Here is a 14928-nt window from a genome sequence, read left to right on the forward strand (position 1 = left end):
AACTTGTACTGAGAATGAAGACATGAAGAAATAAGTAAGAAATAAATCCCTAGAAGCATACACCCAGGAGTTTTGGTAAAATTAAGAATGAAATAACTACCACAACTAACAAAAATAGTCTCATTTCATGAAATTGGATACTACACTAAAGAATGAACAACAATAAATCATACACTGATTACAGAAGTGGACATGATACCTAACAGGCTATTAAAATATTAGTCAGAAACAAATTACTAAGATTTGTATGGAGGATCAGACTACAAAACAGATCAGAAATAAAGCAACCAGGTACTTAGAAAATAGAAAATCTACCTGCTTGCTCTAAATGAAGCCAAACAAAGGTTCAAATACCAGTACCTATATCCTTTTTTATTTTCATCTTTAAGATGAAGTTTTGAAACTAAACCTTAAAGATTATTCTAGCTTTTAACCACCCTCCTGCTCTCCTTCATTATACACACACACACAAAAGAACTTTTGAAGATTGCTAGCTACGCTTCAAATGGGTGCACTTTAAGTAGGATTTTTCATTGTTGTACTTTGGGAAAAAAGATTTGCTACAAATTAAATACTCTCAATAGGAAATGTTGTATTGGTGTAACATATTTTTACCTTAAATGAACTTGTCAGGCATATAGGCTTCACATCCTTTCACCTCTTAATTGCTGGAGCATACTATCGCCAGGTACTGGCAGTAGCAGAATTTTGAGGGAAGAAAGAAAAGAAAGGGTTGGAATACCAGGGATGAACAGGATTGTTTAATGAGCGATGTCTCTTTGCTAGAATACAGTCCCCATTTGCTGTTATCTCTATGTGCTTCAGGCATTTTGTTTGTCATACAGTTAAGGCATGACTGAACATGCCACTCAGAGATTGTTCTTGTTAAATAAAACCTGTGGCTACAACCAATAAAGGGAATGTCCTCTTACAGACATGAGGTATGCCACCTAAAATTTGAGTCATGTTCTTAGAAGTAAAAAAGTGAGAAAATATAGTGATTACTTTTTTTCTGTTCTCATGAAATTTTCATTTTCAGTTACAATTCTGCCTTTCAAATCAATTTGTACCAGCAGCTGCTAACACAAGAAAACACTGACTAGAAAATTCACATAATTTCCTCAAAAGTAAAATATTTCAAGGAATGTATTTCCATAACTACAGGCCAAGTAAAGTGCAAAACCTTTGTTTTCAAACAAGTTGTCACTATATGTAAAAAAAAAAAATAAAAGCAGGAGCAGACAGAAGACATTATTTACAGTCCTCTTTGGAAGGGCTGCCTATCAAAGAGGAAACACGTCCTTCCTTGGACTTGTAGCTCATTCAAAGCCAAGACTTTTCAAAGGAAACCAACTGCATTTACTTTGGCTAGAACCTAGATGCAAAGCTCAGTTCAGTCTGGTGGCTATCCCCAGGCACAAACACCTGTGACCTACCACTCCACCCTCCAAGCTTCTTTGTCTGGACAGGCAGCTTCCCACCTCACCCAGCACACACTCACACATCCCATTCAGTACATGGTTCCCCAAGCCAGCACCAGTCCCTCTGAGCTCACTTCTTACATCCCACCATCTATGAAGTTCACAGAGTGCTGGCCTGCAAACAGTTCATGCACACGAAGACAACCAGAAAGATACGGTCCAGGCTGAGCTCCAGATATAAGGCAGCATCTGTAATCCCTAATGGAAACCCTTTTATGGCAGTACATAGCCATATTTTAGGGGACTCATTCATGATTATTTAGTGCAGCTTCCTAATAAACAGGATCCAAGCAGAAGAACCATCCTTGCACAAAAGACAGAAAAGTCTTAATTCTTTAAGTTGAATAGAAGTAGACAATAATGAAAAAAAAATTCCACTTAAAACTGTGGAAAAATATTTGAGAGGCCTTACTTCCTTTTTGCTAACTTTTGATACTGACCAAATACTAGTCCAGCCACATCCTAGTTCATACAGTTCCTCCAAGCTTCCAGTGGAGCTCTGCTATGCAGAACCAATGACAGTGACAAACAACCAAACAGGAAAAAAAAGACTTTTAGTTTTTATTTCAGACTTAGATCTCTACCCTGATAGGTTGCATAAATGCTGCCAATTCAATTTCATAAGGAAATAAAGAGATGTACTTAAAATTGTAATTTTAAATACTGGCTCATACAAATGCAACCAAATTGATTTTCATATTTAAGCTTAGATTCATACACATTTATATGAACAAAAATTTTGGTCACCTCTGTTTTAAGAATGGCTGTAACATACTTCCCACTTCAGAACCTATAATTAAAAATACGGAATATACAACTTGACTGGAACATACTTTTCTTTCTCCCTTCTGACACTCAAATCCTGCTGCTCTACTTTCTCTTTGTCATGTGCTTACCTCCTTTTTCCAATAAAAGTTTTATCTATCCCATCCTGATTTTGGAGGTGCTGTGGAAAATGAAGGGAAAATCCAGCCATATAGTCACTGCAGATTTAAAACAGTTAACACTTATGCAACCCTGTTGGTTTTCCCCAGTATTCTTCAAAAAAGTTTATCTCAGTCTCTGGACTATGAAGAAACACAGAAGACTTTATAAATACCATTTATACGCAAGTATGAGCACTGGATATAACATGCATTCAAGACCAAATAATGAAAACAAAAGATAAAAATAAACTGATCAACAGCACAAGAGAAAATCACCTCTGTTTAATGAGTTGCTTTTTATTTATCATGTTCATCAATTGTCTCCAACAAAATTATCTCTTCTAAATTATATCTGTAGTTAGCGACCTTTCCTTATCATCTGCTTTTTTAAATATCAGGACATTTGTCATCTTTGTTGAAGTCCTGTAACATATTACAGGATAGACACATCTTGAATTTATCCTTCTGTTTAGCCTTTTTTTGTTATTTACTATTACTTCAGTAGATCTAGGAAATTGCTCTCAGTTTCTGCCTCAGGCTAAAAAATCCAAGCATATTTAAAGAAAGATTTTTACAGGTATATTTCGAAGGGACATAAACCATTCCATTCTGCCAAAGTGTTACAAAAGCTATTCATTTTAGTATTGCTCCTTCCAAACTGAGATCTGATAGACAGACCTCAAGCCCATGCACCAGGTGCACAATCTGCACTCCTTCACAAACTGTATTTATGCAATGTAGTGGCAAGCCCACCAAACACTCTAAGTGGGAAGCAGCACTGACATCCAAAGGTCTGAGAGTCAGCTTGAACATCACCGTCCCACATTTGCATGGCTACATTTTGCATTATTTCCATATGGAGTCACAAAAGATCAGCATGATTTATTAACCACAAGCTCAGCGGTGGCCAAGCACCGTCCTGGTCCTTCTGCACTGATCCAAGGAGGATCTCAGAACAGCTATTCTCAACCTAAATTAATAAGCTGTAGCACCTAAATACAAGGCTGTAGAGATGCTTACACTTATCATAATGGAATAGGTATTAACAGATAGCTTGCACAACGTAGGTAATCCAGGCTTCAGATCTCATTTTCTGGTCTCTTTGCTCATGCCAGCAGTAAGTGATGAAGGCTTTAGAACATAAAAACAAGCCAACAACCTCCAGATCATTCTAAATAAATAGACCACCAAAAAAAATTATGGAAAATCAAAAAGGGAAGCGAAATGGCAGTTATGAATACGTCATGCATGCAAAAATCCATCAATGTTTCCAAATACTCAGTTGGATTCTGAAACATTCTTGCATCTCATAAATGCATCTCATAAAAAATGTAATATGCTATGAGAAGGTGTTTTGTACCGAGCTCTGTAGCAACACCTGCATTCAAATAGCCTCTGGTAACTTTGACAAAAAGATTTGACATCTGACAAGCCCCATTTTTTTTTTTATATGAAAGGAAGAAGCAAGCACACAAATAGGATATATTAAAACACCCATTTATGTTTTAGACTAAATAAGATTGTTAGATAAGGAGATGCTCCTCAGTTTCTGCCTCAGGCTAAAAATAACTCCTATATTTTCCTGCAGAAGACAACTGCCTGAGGTGCAGTATTTCACACAACGTAATTACAATGCACATCACCTTCAAGAGAATACAGGGTATCCTTATATGCACTCACTGTACATGTCTCGTTAATTTTTAGCTTATTTCTATTTTCACAAAATTACCTTTGGGGTTTATACATCTTTCTAGCCATTAAGAAGTACTATAGACTTTGTCCTTTTTCAATTCTATTAGTAACAGATCAAAAGAGTAGAGAAATAGGCTGAATAGGAAATTCTTTGACAGATGGGTTAGGACCAACGAAATTCTAGCTATGCCATTCAGAAGTGTAAGTGTTTAGGTACCTAAATATTTAGTTGTCAAGTGTGGGTCCCTAATTTAATCATTAAGAATGCTCAGAGTGCCCAATACCAATATACTTCATTGGAATGCTTTATCAGAGTACTTAACACACCAAATATACGCTTCTTAAACATTCAGCTGTAGAATTCCAAATCTGAAAAACTATTACATTTCTGACATTCCTACAGTCTTTACTACCTTTGTGAAAGAAATGTGACCATTTTCTAGGCTCAAACATCTTGAAAAACAATGACAAATCATTAACTAATAATTTAAGCTCCAAACACATCCTTTACCTCTTCTCAGCATAATATAGCATAAATGAATGTAATTTAAAATACCAAAAAAAAGTGGACTACCTAAATTCATCATACCTTCAGCTATTTTTCTAAAAGAATAAAAACAAAGGACTGCTCTGTCAAATGTCTCTACATTCAGTTTTTAAATCTTTCAGCATTTCTCATCATTTTGTAGATGTTTTTAGCTTTTGTCAAATTGAAATGACAGTGTCGTACAATCGTCCTTTGAAGCACCACACTACAGATGCATACACACAAAATCTTTTATCTTGGAGTTAGTGCATTAATTGAAAGATAACTTTTTACAAAAGGACCTCGGAGCTTTTATAGGAAGGAAAAAATGGTAACCTAAATCTGGCTGTGTAACAGACAGATGTTAAACAACTCATTTAGCAAAGGTTTAAACAATAATTTTCTACAGGATCACACACTTCCATGCTCCACTCCAATTTCCACATTCCAAAATACCTAGATCTTTACTCAAAACTACCCCTCAAAAGAAAACAAACTATAAACAAAGATAAGCTTTTGACTTTGTGTTCTAGAGGCACCTGTAACAGTTCCCAGCTTCAGGAAAAAACACAAATCATTACGTAGTACCTGTGAAAAGGTAATAGCTACTAAACCAGTACAAAGAACAGAGCAGTCGTGCATGGAATCTTTGCTGGGTTCCAAGCTGTTTTCCTATATTCTGAAGAATATGTATCATACAAGACAAAATGAGGAGAGTTGCTCAGTTAACAGAGGTATGAGTAAGGTACTGCTAAGTACTGTTTTCTGACCAGAGATCAGCATGACTCCTGCTATCAGACTTTAAAACATTAAGTCATGCTCCTATTTCAGACTGGATTGAGTCTATAACTCTTAATAAGCCTCACTGCCACAAATACAAAATACACACACTCCATCTCAATCTGTGAGTAACAGTGTGGGACACAGACTATAAGCACAAACGCTGCCAAACTTCAAACAACTAAGGCTAATAAGGCAAAGGCTCTGGCTGGGCAAAGCACTGATTATTTGATCAATATTAATAATAATTCCTAGTTCAACCTGCAAAGAAAAAATGTATGTTTATGGAAAAAATTGAAGTTATAATTTGTATCACTGATTACTCTGTTCCTTGCATTTTGGCGATACTCAGATTAAATTTGTTCTAAGAGCAGACTAAGAGTTCCTAGAGCTCTTTTCAAATCACTTATGGAAAAAATTGAAATTATACTTTGTATCACTGATTACTCTGTTCATTGCATTTTGGCGATACTCAAATTTGTTCTAAGAGCAGACTAAGAGTTCCTAGAGCTCTTTTCAAATCACTACTCACTCTATATTGTTGGTTTAGGACTTTTTTGATGTTTATTTTGCTTAATCTGTCAGAGCACCAGAATATTAATTAGCTCCAAAACTCTGTAATAAAGGTCATCTTTCAGAAGCTCAACAATATATTATTGAGGAATATATACAGCAACTGGTGAACAGGGATCATGACATGAGGCTTACAGATACCACATTGAGTTTCTACAGGGAAGAGAAGGAAATAATCATAGAGAGGCATCTCATCACCTAGGAGAGTTCCTAGAAATGTGGACCTCACTGTCAGCTGATATTTTGTTTGCTAACAGTTTACACAAGTTGATAAGGAGACTGAACATGTATTTTGCACATAAATTCATGTTAAGTTTTGTCTATTCAGCAATTTTTATACAGTTGTAAGTCTTTGAGATGAAAACTGTCAATTGGCTAGAAAACTAACTCACAGGAAACACCAGACATTTCTGCAGACTTTTTCCTATGTGTCTGATTATGGCCATGGTAGGAGCAGGACACTGAGAAAGGTGGCTCTTTATTCAGACACAATGCACTTAGTCTTATTTTATTGGTGTATAGAGAGGAAAAATTAGGCTAAAGAGCTCTACAAACAGCACACAGTGGGAAGAGACCAATCCAGATGAGCGAAGGTTTCAGATGAAATCCCATGATTCTACAAACACTAAACTGCATATTGCACAGAAAACAGTTCGTAAAATGTGTACCAGTAACTACAGTGGACAAGTAGGACATGAGCAAGTTCCTACAACTCACAAAAATAACTAGTAGGGTCAGAAAGTGCTGAGAGGAGGAACAGTGAGAGAGGGGAATTCCCCATTGCTGCTCCCTTGGCGTCTGCCTACGGCTATGGTCTCTCATACATCCCACAGATGTATGTGGCTCAGACACCACACATACAATCGGCTGTTATTTCACAACAACTTTTCCACATTTGAGTGCTGCATGCATTTTGCCCAGCTATCCTGCCTTTATACCTCAAATCTTGCTATATCACCTATTTCTGCCCATCTAGGTTGCTGCTCTTGCAATATCCATCTTTTTTCCAACTGTCCCAGGCAGACACCAAGTGTAGACCTAGGCTCTTTGCAGCAGTGCATGGCAGGAGACAATGGATGCAAATGTAAAGGACAGACCAAAAGAAAGGAAAACACTGTCATTTCAGGGACAGTCATGTCCTGGTAGCATTGCCCAAAGAAGCTGTGAAGAATTCATCCTTGGAAATTTTCAATATCTGACCGGATGCAACAAGGTTGAATTAAAGACCTCCTGAGGTTCCTTTTAGCCTTAATTACACTTGATTCAATACCTACACAAAGATAACATCCAGCACTGCACTGGACTATGCTTCCACAAGTCTCTCACCTACTAAAAAGCTTCTGACTTAAAGGATTCAAAACATCAGTCACTTACTTAGGTTTCAGATCAAGAAAATCAATTAAATACTGCATAAAACATTGTGTGAAGCGCATACCTAGCACTTTGTTGTTGTTTGTTTGTAGGTGAGTAACAATTGAGAATTAAGATAGATAAAAATTGCAGATGGCACGGCATTACTTTTGTTTCTCTGAGGGTTTTTTTTTGGTTAATTTATTTTTTTAAGCTTAACTCAGGACGATGTTCAAACATAGCTACCATCTAAGATGATGTGATTATTACATGGTAACAATATACAACAGAGTTGAATATAAGATTTTCAGTCCTGGAGTAAGAGAGACCTAAATGTTCTATTCAATTCTTCATAGCAACATGCGAGCAGATCAAATAATGTCAAATCCTGAAATAAAACATCAGGGTCATGGTTTTTATTTTAATTTCCCATGACCTTGTGTAGCACAAAAAAATAAGTCATCCACTTAAGTCTTTCAAATGAAATTATTTAAATACACAACTCCAGCCTTAGGAGAAAAAAGTTGCAGAGAAAACCATACGTGAGTTTACATATATGTAGTAAGTGTAAACTGGATATAGTTTTAAGAACTCAGTACAAACTTGTATGGAACTAATCAACAGTGATCTTTCCAACTTGCCCTCAACCAGGACCCACAGGTCCTTTTCCACAGGGCTGCTCTCCAGAGTTACACTCCCCAGTTTCTCTGTAAATGCAGGGTTGCCCCATCCCAGGTGCAGAATCCAGCACTTGTAACTTTTAAGCTTCATAGGGTTGGTGGTTGCCCAGCCCTTCTATTTGTCGAAGTCCCTCTGCCTTCATGGCAATCAACAGCTCCTCCCAACTCAGTGCCATCAGCAAACTTACTTAGCATTTCTTCCAGTCCTGTGTCCAAGTCATTTACGAAGATGTTGAAGAGCACACGGCCAAGGATGGAGCCCTGAAGAGCCCCGTGAGTGACAGGTCACCCGCCTAATGTAACTCCATTCACCATAACCCTTTGCTCACAGTTGCTTACCCACAGCGTGGCGTGTTTTTCCAGCTGTGCGTTGGACATTTTGTCCAGAGGGATACTGTGACAGACATTATCAAAAGCTTTACTGAAATCCAAAAAAGATCACAACTGGCATCCACTGATCAACTGGAGAGTCACCTTGTCATAAAAGGAAATTAAGTTTGACAAGCAGGAGTTGCCCCTCATGAACCTGTGCTGGCTGCGACCCATGACTGCACTGTCCTTCAGGTACTTCTCAGTAACTCTCAACATAATCCTCTCCACAATTTTACCAGAAACTGAAGTGAAACTGAGAGACCTGTGGTTACCAGGGGCATCCTTCTGGCCCTTCTGGAAAATTGGAGCATTTTTCAAGAGACCTTTTCAGATTCCTGAGACGATTCAAGAATCATTGAGAAAGGTCTTGTGATGATATCAACCAGCTCTTTGAGTACCCTTAGATGAACTCCATCAGGTCTCATAGACTTCGAGGGATTCAGCTGGAGAAGCAAATCCTGTACAAGATTGGGATTTACTGGGAAATCATCCCAGTAAATGAACATGACCGTTCTCACAGCCATGGTTCTCCAGCTCAGGGCACTGGGACTCCAAGAAGCCACCACCAGTGTTGAAGACTGAAGGGAAGAAATTATTAAATGTCTCTTTAATATCTCTCTAAATGTCTTTAAATGTCTCTCTCTGCAACTCTTCTGTCTATGTTCCAGTTTGTGAGATGACCATCCTCACCACATGTATTATTTCTGCACTGCCTTTTGCTGTTAACATATTCCAAAAAGCCCTTTCTACAGTCTCCCACATTTCTGGCCGCTTCAATTTTGACTGAGCTTTAGCTACACAAATTTTGTCCCCACAGAGGTGAAACAGCATCTTTGTAATCTTCTCATGTCCATGAACATTGCTTCCACTGGACATACACTTTTTTTTTTTGCCTTAGCTGCAGAAGAAGATCCCTGCTCAGACAAGTTAGCTCTTTGTCTCACATGCTTGACTTCCATCATTTTCAAGTTACCTGCTCCTGCACTCGTAGAAGGTGGTACTGAAGTGACCAGCCCTGTTAGACCACAGGACCTTCAAATGCATCTTCCCAAGGGACCTTACTCACCAGTTCCCTGAGCAGCCTGAAGTCTGCTCTCCTCATGATCATTTTAAACTTCATCACTTCGTGGTCACTGTGGCCAAAACAGCCACCAATCACTCCACTCACAGGCCTCACTCTGATGAAGGCAACAAATCAAGAAGGGCACCTTTCCAAGTAAACTCCCCTAGCATCTCTATCAAGAAGTTACCATCCAGGTGTTTGTAGCAGCTGTGTGGTGCTCCCACTTAACATTTGGCAAGTTGAGGTCCCCCATAGGAACAAGGGTGGCTGATTTATAGATATTCCTTAGCTCCTTAAAGGATAATTCATCAGTGCTGTCATCCTGGCTGGGTTGCCTATAGAAGACTTCCACAATGAAGTTTGTCCCTTAATCCTCACTCAGTAGTTTTCAACTGTGCCATGGCCAACTCCAAGCTCCATATATTTCAGCCCCTCTATTACCTGTGACACCTCTTCACCTCACCTTCCCTGCCTGATCTCTCCTGTAGAGCCTGTAATTGTAACACAGCAGGCACAGGACCCATCCCACAAGGTTTCACTTATACCAATGATGTCACATCTCTGGGATTAAGGAAGCTCCTCTTCCTTGTTCCTCTTGCTGTGTGCCTCAGTGTAGGAATGTTTCAAGTGCAGCTCATTGTAGACAACACCTCATGGGGACAGCTGACGGACCTCATAAGCACACAGTCCATCAAATTTTGCCATGTAGTGCCATTGCTTATCACAGGCAAACCTGGTTTTCTTGCAGGCTTGCGAGTGGTAAGAAACGGGATGGGCACACCAGGTTTGGAAGGTACACACACAGTGATTTAGAAGCTGCTACATGCATTCTGGGATTGAAAGTCTTCCAGACTTTTAAGTTTTTAATAAACTTAGTTGTGATTGGTTTTTTTTTTGACAAATAACTTCTAGTATCTAGCTATGTCAGGATATTAAAGCATATTCTTAAACAAAACAAAACTTGAAAAAAGTAAGGATAAGCTTATCATGTGCTAACAAAATATGGAAATAAGAAAATGCGCCCACTGAACAGGTGTTGTCAGAAGACTTGCTCAAAATCAGAATTCACAAAGGAATTAAAAGCAAAACAAACTGGATACAATCTTAACACAATTCTTCTATCAGAACCTCAAAATGTTTCTATTTACCCTGCCACATCTGAAGGAAGAACCATAAATGGAATCCTAGTAAGATGTGTTCACTGGACAAAGCCAGCAAGAGAATGGCCTAACCTATCATGAATGGTTGTCCAGATCAAATAAATATATTTCAGACTTCCACTATAACACTACTACATCTGCATGAATGGTAAGTGTATCAATCAGATGAAGGGTTCTTTTCTAGTACTCTGAACAACCACTTATTGAGGCTCTTTTTTCCTCAACACACACAAAAAGAAGCAAGTTGTTTTACAATACAACTGATGTTAGACAATGGAAAGACACTACCTCACTAATCTCAAGATATAACATGAAGACACTTCACAACTGATGTTAGACAATGGAAAGACTCACTAATCTCAAGATATAACATGAAGACACTTTAATCCTCAGGTAAGGAATCACTAAGAAAGACAACGCTGATGGCAAACTTAATCAAAAGAGCTCAACAGCTAGTACAGAATTCCACTCCTTTCTCTAGTTTCCAGCCATTTCAATTTCTTTACAAAACACACTGTAATTGCTATGCCTGACACATGTAGCACTTGAATTTTCTTAATGTTTTTCCAGCTGGAACACAGCAACTTTCTGTTAGTCTCAAATAAGCACACTGGACTTCCCTAGTAGCAGGAAGTCTCTTTCCCCACAGAAAGCACTCAAGCTCTACTTGCTTCCAAGGCTGTTGTTCAGTACAACACCTACCAAGCACCACTGCCTTCTAAACACACAGGCACACTCCTGACAGGGAGCCATCAGTGGGGATGCAAAAAGTTATATCTTTACTGCTGTTCATAAAGACAAGAGATGAACACAGACTGTGAAGATACTTTGCAGAGTCCGTATTTGAATCACTTCTACCTTTCATTCCAGTATTTCCCACAAATAGGTCAGGAGACTGTTGTGTCTCAGGTCTGGCAGCCTCAGGTACAAAATACACAGATCACTGCTCCTTACACCTTTTAAAATCATTCATCACCCTGTTATTAACAAAAGAACACTTCCCAACTTAGATGACTTCCATCTGGTTAAGTAAAAATGTAAACTTTATCTATCCTGCACATTATATAAAACCCAGCTACACAACTGTCCTCCCTAAATGAACCAAGAATTTTATTATATATACACACCTTTTTTAAAAAAGTAACCACAAAAATATTTGTTATTCTCCTTTTTGGAGTTCAGGAAAAGCCCAAAAAAAAACAACAAAAAAACCTTACTCACATAGCTATACCAGCATAATCCTCAAATGTAAAGTTACAGAAATAAAGCTGCAGTTTCAACAGTGCAGCGTGGCTTGCTTGGAGCCGGACATAATTATTATAACAATACAAAACTTAATTGTTATCCTGTATATGGATCCTCATAAAGCACTGTCAGTGAATAATGGGAGCACTGTTTCTTAAATAGGCATTAGCACAACTGTAAATGAGAAAAATGCTGCAAGTAAACTCAACACCTGCATCAAGTTTCTTAAATAGGCATTAGCACAACATTTAGTAAATGAGAAAAATGCTGCAAGTAAACTCAACACCTGCATCAAGCGAGTACCTGCAAACTGCGAAACACATTCCAAACATAATTAAAAATGGTTATAAAAGTTAATATTTAAGGAAGATAACATACATAGTAATGGTAATTGCATATAATTCAGTTACCTTTTACAACCTGAAGAATTGTTATGAATCAACAAAACCCAGATCCCACAGTACTTAATATTTAGACAAAATCCAACTTTCAAGAAACTACAAGCACTGAAAGGAAAAACACTGTATTTCCAAAGCCATTTTCAAAAGTCACCATTACTTAGATAAGCACTAGTACTGAGAGGATAAAAAACCAGCCTTTACTTTTATAATGGTGGTCTCTAAATACAAAGCATTGTCAACTTCCAGCCTGTCACCATCTGTTTTCAGTTCCACTATGGTGGAACCACAGCTTCCACTGTGGTTTCTGTCCTCCAGCAACATCTATACAAAATACAGTTAAGACACTGAACTCTTTAAGAACTGGCCCTATTACCTTCCCATTGAACAGGAGAGAAAGTAATCATTAATAAGTAATCTGCTAACATTTTTCATGCCTGTTTCAAGATAACTCAGACAACACAAACTGTTCTTATTCTGCCACCTTACCTATCAATAAATTCTCCAGCTGCATTGCAAATGAAATTAAATCCTACTTCTTTGGGGAAAAACCTATTTTTGTATTCAGTTTTGGGCAGAAAAGCCTTTAGGCACTTCATATCTTCTAGGAGGGCATTTTTTCAACAGGTACCAATTTTCATTTCAGAGTATCTTCTTGGTCTCCACCACAGTAGCATGATGCTCATAAAGGGGAGATATTTAGCATAAAATGTCTACTTCATTCTTACAAAAAAATTAATTTCTTGGAAAATAAGACCATGGAATGCCCAGCAAAGCTCTAAAATAACATCTCCTGAGAAGTAATTTTAAAACATACACCATGAAGAGCTACAAGTGGTTAAAATTCAGGGTGCATTACTATACTAACAAGTCACTAGGTATTGACTGCACAGCATGTCAATGCCTAGCATCAAGTGAGAAAGACAGCAAGAAACTGGAGTGTTGCAAATTACTCCAACAAGCCATCATCTACATCACAGCCTTCTTTTGTCTGAGAACTTCAGGTGACCGGCTTGAATCAATACTTTAAAACATTTTCTCATGACTACAGAGCTGTATGAAAGACAAGTAAATAGTCTGCAAAGCATTAACCAGTAAGTAAGTACTCACATTTGACACTGGAGACTGTTTTTGAAGCTGTTCACTACCAGGAATGATCTAGTGTTCCCTAGCTAAACAATTCTTAGGAATGCATGTGGCAATGAATAAAAACATTTAAGAAAGGCAAAATACTGAAAAGGGATAGCTCTGCATAAGTATATACTGGTAAAAAATGCAAACACTCATTAGTAGCAATGACACCTTGTGCAACAGTTACCTACAGTTATTAAAATCTGACCCCAAAAATGTGATGAAATGTTTAATTGCTACTTATAGAAGCAATTAGTATAAAGGTACAAAATGTTTCCAAGAAGCACCAACACGTGGTGACACTCAGCAAAGTTTAGGGAGCAGGTGAGAACTCGTTTCTCAAGGCCCAAATATGTTACCCTTAATAAAGAAAGATACCCTTAAAAATGCAGCACATTCAAACACAGGATTCTAATGGCTGCTAAGCAAGGAATGTGTTTTCCTGGAAAGCAAGAGACACTTGAGTAAAACTTTAACAAAACAAACAAACAGAAACCCCAACCACAACCAAACTCACCAAACCACACCATCCAAAAACTACCAAAGAAGAGTAGCTCAAAAAGCTAGCTCAAAACAACTAGGACATTAGTCTCAAAGAGCAAAAAGAACTCATTGCTCAAAACCAGCCGACCAAAGAGAGTAGAGCTAGGGACAGGGTACACAGCAGACCCCTAAAACACCACATCATACAACACCTGCTGCAATGTGCAAAACCATTACTGACTGGGCTAGGACTAGTTCACTTAGAGAAGTAAAGATGCTGCATTTTAAGGTTCCTATAAAAGACACAAGGGGCAGGTATTTAAGGGGGAGTCCATATAAAACAAACAAGGTACAGTCTATGAGGCTTGCACACCCTGAAAAAAAACCTAAAATAACCCACTTGTGTTCACCACTTTACAAAACAATGATACTGAAGACCTATGCCAAAACTCTTTACCTCAAACTAAAGAGTATACAAGTAATTGTTCTCAAAAAACAGAGCTACAAAGACTTCTCCTATTCCTGAAACTCACTTCTCAACCTTCCAAGACCACCTCACATGAAACTGTGTGCTGTGAAAGTGCCTAGGATGTCACAAGCAAGGGTTAGTAACTTCAGGTGTGAAGAACACAATTTCATCTTCTGCTGCTTCAGGAACAAAGACCTTTAATTTTCTAGACCTACTTTAATAATCCATAATAATGATGAGAAGAACTATAATTCTTTTCCTACAAAAATATGGTGATTACCATTACTAGTTCAAAACTGTAGACAGAAATCCAACTCTGTTCAAAGTTTCCTGTGGCCTTTCTTATTAACTGCAAAACAAGCTAAAAGCTTAGTTATCATTCTTCTGAATTCCTCTAGGAGTATTAAAATCAATGCCAGATTTTTATACTAGTAGCAAACCGCAGAGGACAGTGGTGTTGGCTGATAAAAATATCTTTCTCTGCCTCAAAAAAATGCTCTTCAAACCACTACATTTTTTCCAGTGCAGGAAATTCTTCTGGGTTCCAAACTGAATAATATTTACACCTGAACATCTATTCCAACCTGATAAATCAATTT

At 37.9% G+C, this 14928-nt stretch overlaps 1 protein-coding gene across 2 annotated transcripts in view; it reads right to left on the minus strand.

The window, feature by feature from the left end:
* Positions 1-14928, minus strand: part of PAWR (pro-apoptotic WT1 regulator) — a 73434-nt gene that overhangs the window by 56667 nt on the left and 1839 nt on the right. The gene's annotated exons all lie outside the window — the stretch shown is intronic.

Source organism: Passer montanus, unplaced genomic scaffold (assembly GCF_014805655.1).
Source record: "Passer montanus isolate IOZ18808 unplaced genomic scaffold, ASM1480565v1 scaffold17, whole genome shotgun sequence".
In the NCBI taxonomy this organism is placed as follows: Eukaryota; Metazoa; Chordata; class Aves; order Passeriformes; family Passeridae; genus Passer; species Passer montanus.